The sequence below is a fragment of the Castor canadensis genome, chromosome 6, assembly GCF_047511655.1.
Source record: "Castor canadensis chromosome 6, mCasCan1.hap1v2, whole genome shotgun sequence".
Classification (NCBI taxonomy): Eukaryota; Metazoa; Chordata; class Mammalia; order Rodentia; family Castoridae; genus Castor; species Castor canadensis.
In genome coordinates this window covers 32,078,655-32,093,710 of record NC_133391.1, presented here as the reverse complement: position 1 = coordinate 32,093,710, position 15,056 = coordinate 32,078,655, and positions in this window count along the sequence as shown.

Here is a 15,056-nt window from a genome sequence, read left to right as displayed (position 1 = left end):
GACAGATACTTTGGAAAGCAATTAGGTTTAAATCAGTAGAGATCAGTAGGGTGGGGTCCCCATGATAGGGTTAGTGTCTTTGTGAGGAAAGACCAGAAAGCACTCTGCCTGGTGAGGACTCAGAAAGAAGTATGACAGCTATCCATCAAGTCTGGAAGAGAGGCCTCAAGAGGAAGTCTAACTCTGATACCTTGGGCTTCCTGACCTTCTGAACTGTATGAAACTATTTTTGTTATTTAAGGCACTCAAAATCTATGCTGTTTTGTGGTTTTGCTCATATGCAGAATCTAGACCTAAAAAACAAAATGAACTGGTTGTAAAAGGGGACTGTTGTGCGGGAGGCGGGGGGAACCAGTGTGAAGGGGGAAGGAGAAAATAAGAGAGTGAAGGAGGTAAATATGATCAAAGTACATTACATATATGCATGAAAATAGCATAATGAAACCTTCCCAAAAAAACTGTCAAAAGGAGGGGGAGAAGGAAAAGGGGTGTAGAAAGAGTATTACAAATATTACAGATGGGCTGAATTTGATCAAAGAGCATTATAAGCACTTATGAAAACATCGAAATGAACCCAATGTACACTTAATTTAGGCTAGTACAAATTTTTAAATAGTTATGGGGACCATCTTTTACTTCCATTCTGCACTATTATCTTGTAATACTTTGAACAACTGCTCCTCTCTCCTGCGTCTGAAAAGATCAAATAATTTTATCCTAAATTGTAACTACAGGGTTAACATGTATCGATTTTGGACTCTGTGTGTTTTCTTTCCTTTCTACTTGCTTGTACTAAGATAGTTTTGCAATTCAAGGTCCTTTGGAAGTTTTGTTATCTTAGTTAGCCAGTTGGAATGTAACATTCAGTAACTCTACACTCAGGGAAGACAAAGAGAAAAAAATGTTTAAAAGGACAGTGAAAAATATCTGAGAGGTAGTAAATACATAATATCTGCAGCTATGTGTGGACAGTTGACAAGATAAAAAGGAACCAATAAGTAGGAGATGAGGAGATACAAAGAAGATTGTAAAAAACGGAAGATTCTTGGGTAAGGAAGGATTTTGTATATAAGTAAGTTATCGCCATACAAGCAATTGATTGTTCTAAGAAGAAAACAGGCAGAGAATGACAAAATAAGAAGGTTAAAAGCCTGTTGCAGAAGCATTGTGCAGGTAGCGCTTATGCTGAGATACAATTGATGGAACATGGTAGGAAATGAAAAGATGTAAGAAAGGTACAATAAAAGAACATTCTCTGGATAAAAAAGTTTTTATGTGGTAAAATAAGGCTTTGTTTAAAGTAAAAGATTGTTACAATATGAAAACAGGCAGATAAGAGCAAAACTAGAGGGTAAAAGCATGTCACAAAAGAGTTGTGGTAAAATTTATGATAAGATATAATTAATAAAAAATTCCTGTCTTAATAATTTATAAAAGGTTCTCTTAAAAATTTCCCCTTAAATCCCAATAAAGTTGGGCTACAAAAAATGCATTGTTAACTTCCTGTCTGAGATGGCCCTCTCTTCTCTGTGGGGTCAAATTCTTTCTTCTTAATAAACTTTACTTGTTTTAATAAACTTTGCTGTTACTTTCAGTACATTTTTGTCTTCCTTTTTTAATAGTATACTTTCTTTTTTTCAATTTGTTCCTTGGCTTTTTAAAAAATATTTTAAATTATTTTTTAAAAATTAGGATATATTAATTGCACAGGGGGATTCATTGTAACAATTCCAAATAGGCTTATATTATACATTGGTTAGATCATCCCCATTATTTCACCTCCTGAGCCCCCTCCCCACCCCACTTAAAGCTATTGCAAGAGGTTTCTTTGTCCTATTTCATATAAGTATATGAGTTCCATCAACCCTATTCCCTCACCTTGATCACCTTCATTTACCTACCCGCCTCCCACAAATACTCCTGCACACACACTGTTCCTAATTTGTAGTCCTGTCTTGCATTATTAATATCTAAGTTAATGTTTGAAGGGGTTTCTCAATGTATCCCCACTGTAAGTATACTTTACTTTGGTCTGTTCAACAAAATTTCCATTACTCTCTCTTACCCCTTACCCTCCAACCTCCATTTTTCAATAGCTTTCAATACATATCCTTATATCCTCTGTCTTCACAGATGTTATGTATTATAATCTTGTTGATGCTCTATCAAAGAATCTTTTCTTGCAGGAACACAAGAACTTTGGACTCCAACTAAAACTTCTGGGTAATAATTCCTAGAGCAAAATTAAATGAATAATGAAATTTTGAAACATCTACAAAAAGATGTGCTCAGCTGGCTGAGGAAGGTTATTTCAGATACTTCCTCACTGCTGTTCTTAACTGAGCCTGTTTGCTATCACTCACCTTAGTGGTAAGAAGTAAAAATGTGATGTAATTCCCTGAGCTTGACTCAGCATGCTCTTTCCTTGTATCTCCTAGTCATTTTCTCTCTCTCGGCATCTGGTGCACCCTTCAATGATGTTAGCATATTTTTACTCTTACATGTAGACAAAAGGCTGTCATCAATGAGAATTTGTTTGAATTGTTCACACAGCTTTCCCTATTACAACATATCAGCCCCACTGGACTGAAATCCACTAAATAGAAATTCATACATTTTGGTTAGAGTGGCTTGGGAAAATTGATTTCATATTTCATGTAAACTTCAACTGCTTGGTAAAAGTTACCTGGACTTCCTTGTTGAGAAAGACTAGGGTAGAGGAGTAGACACCTCTTGTCTCAGAATGAAGAAAACCTTGATGAATTAGTGCTACCTAGTTGACTACATGAGAAGTTATTGGGTGCATTCCTGAGTCAGATTTGGCATCCAAATGTAAATATATTGCCTCCTCTAGAAATCCTCTTTTTATTTATATGCTGTCACATCTACATGAATTTTTGCTATTTCATCTATATGAACACTCTTTGCTCTCCTGCATGCATGAAAGCTTTCATTATTCATTCAAGCATAGAGATTGTGGGCTGGATGGATGGTTCAAGTTGTAGAGCACCTGACTAGCAAGTTCAAGGCCCTGAGTTCAAACCTCAGTTTGGATGGGCACTGGTGTCTCATACTTGTAATCTTAGTTATTTAGGAGGCTGATAAGGCCAGCCTGGGCAAATAGTTCCCAAGACCCCATTTCCAAAATAATCAAAATGGACTGGAGGTGTGGTTCAAGCAATAGAGTGCTGTTTTGCAAGCATGAAGCCCTGAGTTTAAACCCTAGTCTCTCATCCCCCCCCAGAAAAAAAGAATAGATATTTTGTTCCAACTTTCCCTTCTCTCTGAAACTTTCCCTAACTTATTGAAGTTTCTGACATCACTAAAATAGGAGTCTCTGTAAGTATGGTCCATAGTTATCCTCACCATAGGATTTCTGTAACAGCAGCAGAGTACCTGATTCAAAACAGGCATGAAAAGAATGTACAATCAGGAAAGAATTACTATCTAGAGAGTAGAAAGCAAGTAACATTTAACATCAAACCTGAAGCATGAAAATAGCAAAAAAAAAAAAAAGTGGGTTTAAAGTGTCATGAGGATTTGGAGGCTAAGAAAAAAATATGAACATAAGAAAAAGAATCATGAAGGATATCATATTAGCCATCCTTCTACCTCTGCTTCCCCCAAAGTTCAGATTACAGGTATGTACCACCATGCCCCACCTTAGAAATTCTAGTGTATGCTGTCTGATTGTATACTTAGCATCACTTTTAATAGGTATTATGAAAACCACTTTACAATTGAACAAACAGACTCAGAAAGTTAGGCAAGTCCTCAAATCCTATACATAGTAAATGACAGACCTAATTCTTCAACAGTATCTGTAATGATGTCAATACACTAGTTTTTTCAGTGGGACTAGGGTCTGGATTCAGGGTTTCACACTTACAAAGCAGGCACTATACCTCTTGAGCCATACCTCCAATCCATTTTGCTCTGGTTATTTTGTCCAGGCTGGTCTCAAACCTTGATCCTCCCAATCTCAGCTTCTCAAGTAGCTAGGATTATAGGTGTGAGCCGCAAGTGCCCAACTATTATACTATTTTCTTTCATAAACCTGTGGCAGTCTGAGCATATATTCTTTCCTTTTGTCTCATGCAAACACACTTCATTTAATGTGCTTTGTATACAATGTTCTTTTTGCAAATTGAAGGTTTGTAGCAACCTTGAATTGAGCAAGTCTATTGGTGTAATTTTTCCGATAGCATGTGCTCACTTCAGGTCTCTGTGTCATATTTTGGTAATCTTTCCAACATTTCAAAGTTTTTCATTATCAGTATATCTTCTAAGGTGACCTATTACTAGTGATCGTTGATGTTACTCTTGCAAATATTTTGAGGTGCTACAACCTGTGCCTACATAAGGCAGAAAACTTAATTGATAAATGTGATGTGTGTTCTGACTGCTCTACCAGGCCGTGGTTTCCCACATCTCTCCCTCTCCTTGGGCCTCCCTATTACATGAAACACAACAATATTATACTGAGGCCAACTAGTAACCCTACAGTTGTTACTTGGCTCCTAAGTGTTCAAGTGAAGGAATAGCCTTGACTCTCACTTTAAATCAAAAGCTAAAAATGATTAAGCTTAGCGTGGAAGGCACATCTAAGCCAAGACAGGCTGATTGCTAGACTTCTTGCACCAAACAGCCAAGTTATGAAGGTAGGAAAAGTTCTTGAAGGAAATTAAAAGTGTTACTCCAGGGAATACACAAACAATGCATGCAACACCCTTATTGTTGACATGCGAAAGTTTTAATGGTCTGGATAAAGACCAAACTAGCTACCACATTCCCTAAGTCAAAGCCTAAGAGCCAGGCTCTACTCTCTTCAATTCTATGAAGGCTGCAAGATGTAAGGAAGCTGCAGTAGAAATGTCTGAAGCTAGCAGACGTTGACTTGTGAGACTTACTGAAAGAGAGTCCCCTCCATAATATAAAAGTGGAAGGTAAAGCAGTAGGTGCTGATGCAAACACTGCAGCTAATTATTCAGAAGATCTAGCTAAGATTTTTGGGGAAATTGGCTACACTAAACAGCAGACTTTCAACGTAGACGAAACAGCCTTTCATTGGAAGAAGATGCCACCTAGGACTTGCATAGCTAGAGAGAAGTCAATGCCTGGCTTCAAAACTTCACAGGCTGTCTCTCTTGTTAGGGACTAATGCAGCTGATGACTTGAAATTGAAACTTGAAATCATAGTGCCCTTAGAAATTATAGTACATCTGTTCTTTTTGTGCTGTATTAATGGAACAAAGCCAGGATGACAGCATATTTGTTTACAAAATTTATTTTTTGAGATCTATGGCTCAGAAAATAAGATTCCTTTGAAAGTACTACTGCTCATTGACCTCTCCTTGGGTTTCCCTATTACCTGAAACACAACAATATTGACCATGCAGCTGGTCACTCAAGAAATCTGATGGAGATATATTGAGAATTATGTTATTTTTGTATCCACTAACATGACATCCATTCAATTTCCCACAGTTCAAGGAGTAATTACAACTTTCAATACTTATTACTTAAGAAATACTTTTCATAAGGCTAAAGCTGCAGATTGATGTATCTGGGAAAGGTATTGAAAACTTTACTGATTATAGAAAAAAAAAATCTCACCATCCTAGATGAGATGAAGAATATTTGTGACTCATGGGAGGAAGTGAAACAATATTCATGGGAAGAGTTTGGAAGAAATTGACTCCAACCCCCTGGATGGCATGGAGGGCTTCAGTGGATGTAGTAAGTGCAGATGGGGTGGAAATAACATGAGGTCTACAACTAGAAGTGGAGCCTGAAGACATGAATGAATTGGGATGGAAGCATGTCTCAAACCACAGAGAGTGTCTGCCTAGCAAGCATGAAGTCCTGAGTTCAAACTCCAGTACCTCTAAAAAATGAAGTCATTGAATTACTGCAATCTCATTGTATAAATTTAACAGATGAGGATTTGCTTCTTTATAGGTGAGCAAAAAAGAGGTTCTTTGTGTGTGTATGTGGTACCAGGGATTGAACTTAAGGCCTCTTGCATTTGTAGGTAAGTACTCTATTACTTGAATCACATCCCCTGGCCTTTTGTTTTAATTTTGCTTTTGAGATAGGGTCTCCCTCCTTTTTTGCTAGGGCTGGCCTCAAACTGCCTCCGTGTCTCACTAATATCTTAGAATTTTAGGCATGCCCCACCATGCCTGGGTAGAAAGTGGTTTCTTGAGATGACTATACTCGGTGAAGATTCTGTGAATACTGTTAAAGAGACAGCCAAGGATTTAGAATATTCCATAAGATCAGTTGATACAGCAGTGGCACTGTTGGAGAGGATTGACTCCAGTTTTGTAAGAAGTTCCACCAAAAGTCAAATGCTAGCAAACTGCCTCACAAGCTACCTTTCATTAAAAGAAGAATCATTCAACACAAATTTTGATGGCCACCATCCTCATCAGTCAGCAGCTGTCAACAAGGAGGCAAAACCAGGAAAAAAATTACCATGTGTTGAAGGATTAGATGGTTATTCACATGCTTTAGCAATAAAATGTGTTTTAAATTAAGGACTGTAGGTTGATTTTTAGACATAATACTATTGTACTTTTCATAGATTATAATGTAAACATAATTTTTACATACATGGGAAATAAAGCAATAATTCATGTGACTTGCTCTATTGTAATGTTCTCTTTACTGTTGTGGTCTGGAACCAAACCTACACTATCTCTCAGGTATCCTGTTCTAGCCTGAATTCCAGCTTTTGAGATTTTACTCACCTTTGGGAACATGTGGCATGTCATTTGTGAATCCATCAGTGTATTTTTAACACTCTCAACCACTATTATCCTCATTTCTAATTTGGGTAAAGCAGGACTCATAAGTAAGCCAGTGAAACATTTTGTTGTCTGCCTGCTTATTTTTTTGCACATTTGGTTGTGTTTGGTACAACTCTCTATGAATACCTCCAAAATATCAGTCAAAGGTGGTATCTCTGTTTAGAGCTTAGAAGAGTAGTTCTCAAAATGCAATCCCCAGATCATCAACAGCAGCTTCATCTGGGAATTTGCTAGGTTTTTTATAGTACCAGAGATGGAACCTAGGGCCTTGCTCATGCTAGGTAGCCACTCCACTACTGAACTACATTGCTGGCCCTGGGAATTTGTTAGAAATGGAGGATATTGGACCTTATGTATCAGTCCTACAAAGTCAAAAACTGAAAAGGCAGGCGCTGTCATGCCTGTGTTTTAAAAAGCCCTCCAGTCAATTACGAAGTGCAGTATAGTTTGAGAAGCAGTGATATAGAGTTTAACTTTTGATAATAGTTCACACTTGTAATGTACTGTTACTGTTTACCTTTCTCTATTGCTAAATATATAATAAATATTGGTTGTAAACAAATTCAGGGTGTCATTTATTAATTTTTGCAGTACTGGGGTTTGAATTCAGGGCCTTCACCTTAGTCACTCTATCAAGCCTATGTTTGTGATGGGCTTTTTTGAGACAGGGTCTCTTGAACTCTTTGGGCTGGCTTCGAACCTGATTTTTGCCTCCTGAGTAGCTAGTGAGCCACCAGTGCCCAGCTCATTTATTTATTTTTTTAATTTCACCGATCAACTTCTAACCAGAATATCAAATATCCTTGTTAGATCTGCTTTATTACTTAACGACCATTTGTTTTAGGAAAGAAGTGGTCATTACAGATGGTAAAGTATTTCGTCAAGTCTGCTTTTAGTAAGAAGTTTTTCTGTGTGTCAAATTTAAATTAACCTTCTGTGTGTGTGTGTGTGTGTGTGTGTGTGTGTGTGTGTGTGTGTATGCATGTGTGTGTTTAAAAGTATATTTCTACCCCGGCTCTATCATCAAGTCACATTTTAAAAAAAAAGCAATTGAGGCTAAAAATGGGCAGATAAAGTATAAGTATTGTAACTATAAATTCAGAATTTTCTAATTTTAGCCTAACTTTAAATATTCTGAAAAACTGTCAAGATCTGCATCCCACATTATGGGTTTCTGAGTGTTATCACCATAGAAACAAGGGGGAAGTGGGCATGCCAAAATAATTTAGAATTTCATACTGATTTTCTGGGAAATGAATGATTTGCTTTCTTTAATTTCTCAGAAAAATATTTAGCCAATCATTTTCTGAGATGTCTCAGAACATTCTTCTTTGGTACCATTACCTTTGCTCATGTTTAGTTATTCTATAGCTATAGCCAGATAGGTGGGATTCTCTCTCTCAAAGATTAGGAATTGGGAATCAAAGATGTGAGTCCATCTGTTTTATAGATGAGGATGTGTCAATTTAGGAGTCATGGGGTCTAGAGAAGAAGAGAAAGCCAGTCATCAGAAAGAGACAATAGTTCAGGCATGCCAAGAAAATCATGGACTGGAAAACATGAAGAAGAAAACAGAAAAATACAGATTGAGTTCTATTTCAAAATACTTGGAACCAGAAGTATTTTGTATTTTTTCAGGTTTTGGAATATTTGCATATACATAATGAGGAACTCTATGGGGAAGGCACCCAAATCTAAATATGAAATTCATTTATGCTTCATATACACTTTAGACACCTAGCCTGAAGATAATTATATATGTTATTTTTATCGAGCCTGTGTTTGGACTCTGATTCATCACCTGAGATCAGTCATGAAATTTTCCACTTGTGGCATCATGACAGCACCCAGAACCTTTTGCATTTTGGAGCATTTCCAATTTCTGATCTTTGGAATGCTCAACCTGCATGAGCAATTGCCATAATTCCTGTTGGTTCTCTCTCTCTGTCTGTACTGGGGTTTGAACTCAGGACTTTGTGCTTCCTAGGCAGTGCTCTAACTCTTGAGCCATTTCACTAGCCTGTTTTTCTTGATTCTAATATTCTGAATCACTTCAAGAGACTTTTTGTGTTTGGATTCTTTGAAATACCCCATAGTTACATTGAAAAGTCACCTTTTTTCTCTTCTTTCTGTTATAACTCAATCTGAATGCAATTCCGTTATTTCTTACTCAAAGTTCCCTGATTATGACTACAGCCAGGTCTATTTATTTTTTTTTTGTTGTTGTTGTTACTAGGGATGGCTCTTAGAGCCTTACACACATGCTTTCCCAAAAAACAACATCCCCCGCTCCTCCTGGGCTATTTAAGTAGCAGGAAAGAAATGTGAATGACCCTGATATAGTCTTTGAAATTAAATTTACTGTACTATCAGACTATATTGCAAAAGTTATTCATATTGTCTTGTGCTAAAAATGAATCAAGTCTTTAAAGTATGAAGAAAGTAGCAAAAATCTCATTTCTCTATCAGTGAGGAGAACGGTTAGAAAGGAAGGCCACTTTGGGTAAGTCAAACAAGTTTTCTTCTGAGATCTCAGGTTGCTGTGGGAAGAGGACCATGGACATGGAACCGGAGAATTGAATGCTGGCTGGATCACTCAATGCCTTTACCTTACGGTACTTACTCCATTTGTATCTGCCTTGTTTCTTCTGTAAAATGAACATAAGAATGACAAAGCCTCCTTTTTTATGTTGGTAAAGATTGTGAAAAGTCTTGGTCATAACTGACTCTCCAGTGAGAGTCACTGTCTCCACTCTTGTGCTGTGTGTGTGGCCTTTGTTCTACTAGTTACAGTGATCTGGGAGACACCTTAAAAGCAGGGAAGGTCAGATTAGTCAAGCAGGTACACCTCCAATGTATGCTTACTGGGAAATTTATAAGCACTAGCCTCTCAAGAATATTGTTTCTTTAGATTCTCATCTCTGAATTTACTTTTAGTTCAGTGTTAGTGCCACCATGTGGACTTCTTGGGTAATGAAACTCAGGCTGAGGAATTACAAGGGAATTTTTATCACTTTTTTTATTTTTGAGATAGAGCTTCACTATGTCCTCAGGTTGCCTTTGCCTCCTGAGTACTGGGATTAAAGCTGTGAAACACCATACTGGCTTTAAAGTAAATCTTGATTGTCACTGTAAAAACACTTCTGGGAGAATGAGTAGTGTTGAGTGTGTGAGCTCATTAAGTTATCTGCCCTCCACCCAATTTTTAGACATAAAAACTAATTCCCAAATAATTTGAAATTAAGTTTGGCCAGAAATAAATGTAGGAAGAGAGTTTAAATCCTCCTAATTTCTAAACATACTTCCCATTAACATGATTGGATAACAGAGGCTCACTTTTTACAATTAGCTGATGGCTATGTTTCACGATTTACTTACTTTATAAGCAGCAGTCAGTAGATCAGTTAAATAGTTGACCTCGTAACAATGTATGTAATTGTGGTCTTTCCTGTCCATATATAGTCTGTTTCCTGGGTGTTGTCTATTTTCTCCCTTAAAAGCATCTTCTGTCATTCTTTTTTTGTGGAACTACTGAATTGGGTAATAGTCCAATGTCCTGTTCCTATTTGCTGGGTATTCCTTGAGACGTTCCACCTTTGTGTATTCCTCCTGCTTCCAGAAATATTCCTCTACTTCAGAGAAGCTGTGCAAACCTTACTTCCTCTTGGTCCAGTTTAAGTCCTGCCTGGTTCAAGGAAACCCACCCCACTTTTTTTTTCATATTTTGGTAGTACTTGGGTTTGAACTCAGGACCTTCTGTTTGCTAGGCAAGTGTGCTACATTGACATATACTCTCAGCCCTTTTCATGTTAGGAATTTGTTCAACAAGTTCTCAATTTTATGCCATAGTCCAAGATAGGACTATAGGCATATGTAAAATAACTGATATAAGTTATTTTAACATGGATATTATTATTTCTTTGGCTAGACTATGAGTTGTTGGAAAACAGGGCCATGTCATAATTATATTACTTAAGAGCACTTGAATTCCTAACATATACACAGTTAATCTGTACTTATTGACACATTGTGGGTGTCCTTGCTTCCTTTTTCCCTTTCTATGACGTTTCCATCTTTATAAGCAAGCAGAAAAAATAAAAGACACCTATGGTCTATTCTATATACTAGCAGATTGTTACGTTTCAGTTCCACTGATTTTTACTTGTGGCTACCTGCTTCATCTTTATGCTTATGTAGGATGCTAAGTGCATGTGCGTGGTTAATTCTGCCATAACTTTCAACTGTGGGGAACGTATCTGAATATTCTTTGAGGCCTGCATTGAAGCAGCTTTCCCCAAAGAAGATTTTCTTTTCTGGTTCTTACAGGCAGCTAAAGGCATCACTTTAAAACAAATTGTCAGCCTGAGACCTTGAGTACTTATGTTGCAAACATTTTTAAAGGTTGGCTTGTGGTTATGAATTCTCAGTGAGATTATTTGCCTTCTCTTGGCTCATTTCTAAGGTTGAAACCTATAGTAAATTTGTTGTTCTCTTTTCTACAAGGAGTGTGTTTTGGTTGTTTTAATTTGTTTGGTTGTATTTCATCCTCACAATGAGGGTGTTCATGTATTCCAGGGGCAGGTGTGCTGGAGAGGTTTGTACTCACTAATCTCTAGTTGCACTAGTGTTTTTTTCATATGTCCAACTTGAGGAGGTACTCAGATTTGTTCCTGTCTTTTTTCTTCATAGGCTACAAAAATGGAAACTCAAGATTATCCTGGATTGGCTAATATCATCAGTGTTGTACCCGATTACAAGCTTTAGTTCCCTCAGATTTTTTACAGTGTTTTGTTAAACCTCTGAACGTCTTTTTTTTTTTTTACCAGTTCAGCTATGCATTTAACAATTTTTTTCATGTCATATCTACAAACCTTAGTTTTTTTTTTCAGTATCGTTTGATTTCAGGATCTCAGGCTTGCTAGGCAAGCACTATATAACTTGAAGCATGCCACCAACCCTTTTTTGTGTTGGGTATCTTTGAGATAGTGTCTCCAGAACTATTTTCCCAGACTGGCTTCAAACTATGATCCTCCCGATCTCTGCCTCCTGACTAGCTAGGATTACAGGCGTGAGCCATCCGCACCCGGCAAATTGGGATGATGGTTGTGAATACACACAATGATCACCCCCTTTAACTTTCAGATCAATTTTAGAATATGCAAATTTCATGGAAAAATTAAGTTAGGATTTTGAATTACAATTTCATTGGATTTATAGACTTCAGGAAGCATTAATATTTTTAGAATATTTAGTCTCATTCTTTGCCTTTTGTTTTGGCAAAGTTTTGAATTCAGGGCTTAATGCTTGCTGAGTAGAAGCTCTGCCATTTTAGAATCATTCTTAAGTATGACTTATTGCACCTTTCTACATCTTCATTAAGTCCGTTATAACGTTTATGATTTTTCATTTAAAGATCGTACATACAGGTTTTGAGAACAGATTTTTAAACTTCTATTTTCTATTGGTCACTGTGTTTTAAATAGTTAACACATCGTACTTAACGTGCTAAGCATTACTTTATTTATTTATTTAGTGCTGTGCAGATGGAACCCAGAGATTCATGCATGCTAAGCAAGCAGTCTACCACTGAGCTACTTCCCCAGCCCACCAGGCATTGTTTTAGATCTTTCAGTAGTCTTTTACCTGACGAGCTTGTTCATTAATTTAATTAGGCCATCATTTGATTACTATTGAACTTTCAACAATGGTGGTAATAATTATTAACTCTTTTCTCTCTTTTTTTTCAATGTCAGTGCCTTTTGTATACCTATTGAGTTTTTCTTGTTACTCATTTATTTTGTGCCTCTCCTTAATGAAAGATTTTTTTTCCCTGTGTGGTTTATCAGTTTTGATCCCTGCTGTTTGCTTACATTGAGAATTCCTCTTCCCATGCCTCCAGTGTTGGAGTGGAGATGGTTGGCGTCTGATAGTGCAGAGACTAGCAGTGCAGGATGAAGATTTTGCCTTTTTTTTGTGTATTGCTATACTATGTCATTTCTGTGACTCGGTTATTTACACTAAGTGCTCCAGGACGGTGGTGGTGGTGATGGTGGTGATGGTGGTGTGTGTGTGTGTGTGTGTGTGTGTGTGTGTGTGTGTGTGTCTTTCTCTGTCTCTGAATATTTGTTTGCATGGGGACATAGAGAAACAGGGTCAACCTGCCTGACTATTTTACATTCCATTCCTAAGCAGTCACCTAATGATTATCCTTGGCTCTCTTCTTTATTTTTATTAATTATGAGTAACAAGAATCTTAAGAACTAATCTTATCTAGCTTCTATCTCTTAGCCAAGATGTCCTTCCTCAATTCTGTCAGTCCTGTCGGACTTTTATCTTTTCAATATGCAAAAACATTTCTGGTTTTCTAAGGACATTCCCTCTGCATTAAGAATTTTTTTTATTTATTTATGTGCAATGCTGGGGATGGAACTCAGGGCCTCATGCATTCTAGGCAAGCTTTCTACCACTGAGCTTACACCCCAACCAGTCATTTTTTTAAAATTCATTTTCAAAAATTTGTTGTAAGTTGTCTAGTGATTAACATTATATAAAGATACACATGGATTGTCTACTATGTCCTAAGCACTCTTCCAGGCAGTGAGGGCTATCTGACCTCAGGATGCTTCAAACATGTCAATAGAAAATACTGTTCTTTCCTCACTCTGTCTTTGTAGAGAGATGGGATAGGACCCTGCTTCTGATGACTGGCCTGAGAGCAAAGTAAAGTTAATTGAGCTCCAGTATGGATATGTCAATTACTGATTTATAGAAGCTCTTTTTAACTTTTGAGTACAAGCCTTTTTCAAAGACTTGTCCTGCAAATATCTTCATTTTTTCCCTTCTATTGTTAAATCTGTAAATGTTCTGTAAATTGCTGTTTTGGTTTCCCAGAGAACCACCAGAGGATACCTCTCAATAATTATTGAAACCAACTACCCCTGGGAAAATTATTCCATTTTGCTTTTCATTCTGTATTAAATCACTGTGAATTACTATTAAGTTTTTCCCTCTTTTTAAGCCCCGTCTTTAAAAGCCAATAGATATAGGTAAAAAGCTCTAGTTCATATCTGCTTCTCCTCTCTTGCTTTTAAGTTTTCAAATTTTGTCTAAAGGATTTTCTCTCTTGGGCTTTCTCTGAGCAATCCAAAATCATACTACCCAAGGAGAATAGTTTGCTTGTTTTATTTTGTCTTATGCCTTCTTGGAATATACATTGTATGAATGGCTCTCTACTTTTCATGCTATTTCTCAGTGATTCTGGATCCTTTGATCTTATAGCCATATGAGCTGAATACAAGGCCTCCACATATACCTGGAGAATCACGTAAGACTTTTTACTGCCTAGAAGTGACACATGCCACTTCTGGTCATCCTTGTTGGCAAGAACTAGTCACAAGACTTCAGCCAGTAACAAAGGTTGCTGGAAGAACAGTTTTTCCTTGTTCCCAGTGAGGAAGAGCATGGGAAGTGATTTAGTGAACCCAAAGCATTACTCTGCCACAGTAGGCACACCCTGTTTCCTTACTTAATAGGAGAGCAAATATTTTAAAACCTTTCCCAGCCAGGCACCAGTGGCTCACACTTGTAATCATAGCTACTCAAGAGGCAGAGATCAAGAGGATTGTGGTTTGAAGCCAGCCCAGGAAAATAGTTAGGGAGATCCTATATAAGTATATAAAAAAATACAGAATGAACTTGGGTATTTAACTCTTTTTTGTAGGGACAGAAGCCTAACACAGATCAACAATTTGACTTAGAGAAGCTTAAAAGATACCACACTCTTTTAGAAGATGCCTCTCTCAGCCAGGAATATCAAACAGCAGTTGTTAGTATTTTACTTGCTCTTCTACCCGGTGTTATTGACTTTTGTACTTTAACCTTTCCTTGACCATCTAGTTCTCCTGCTGACCTCCACAGCCTGTAGAAATTTGAATGAGGAACTTTTTCTAAATTCTGTGTATGTCACCAAGAATTAGGCTATCAATCATGAATAATTCATGATGGTAAAAATAAGAATGGCAATGCTATGCCTTTCTCTTCCTATTCTTGTGTATTGGAACACTTTGGGGGCTCCTTTAGTGTAGAAGAATAGGCAACATTGCATTGATTATTTCTATATACCATCAATAGAATGCCGCAGGGCATTCTGTTTTTTTTTTTTTTAAATGGAAGATATATAGCAAAGTTATCAAGCCTTTGTATTCAAGAAAGCACTTAGGGAGGGCCAAAGTTATCTACCAT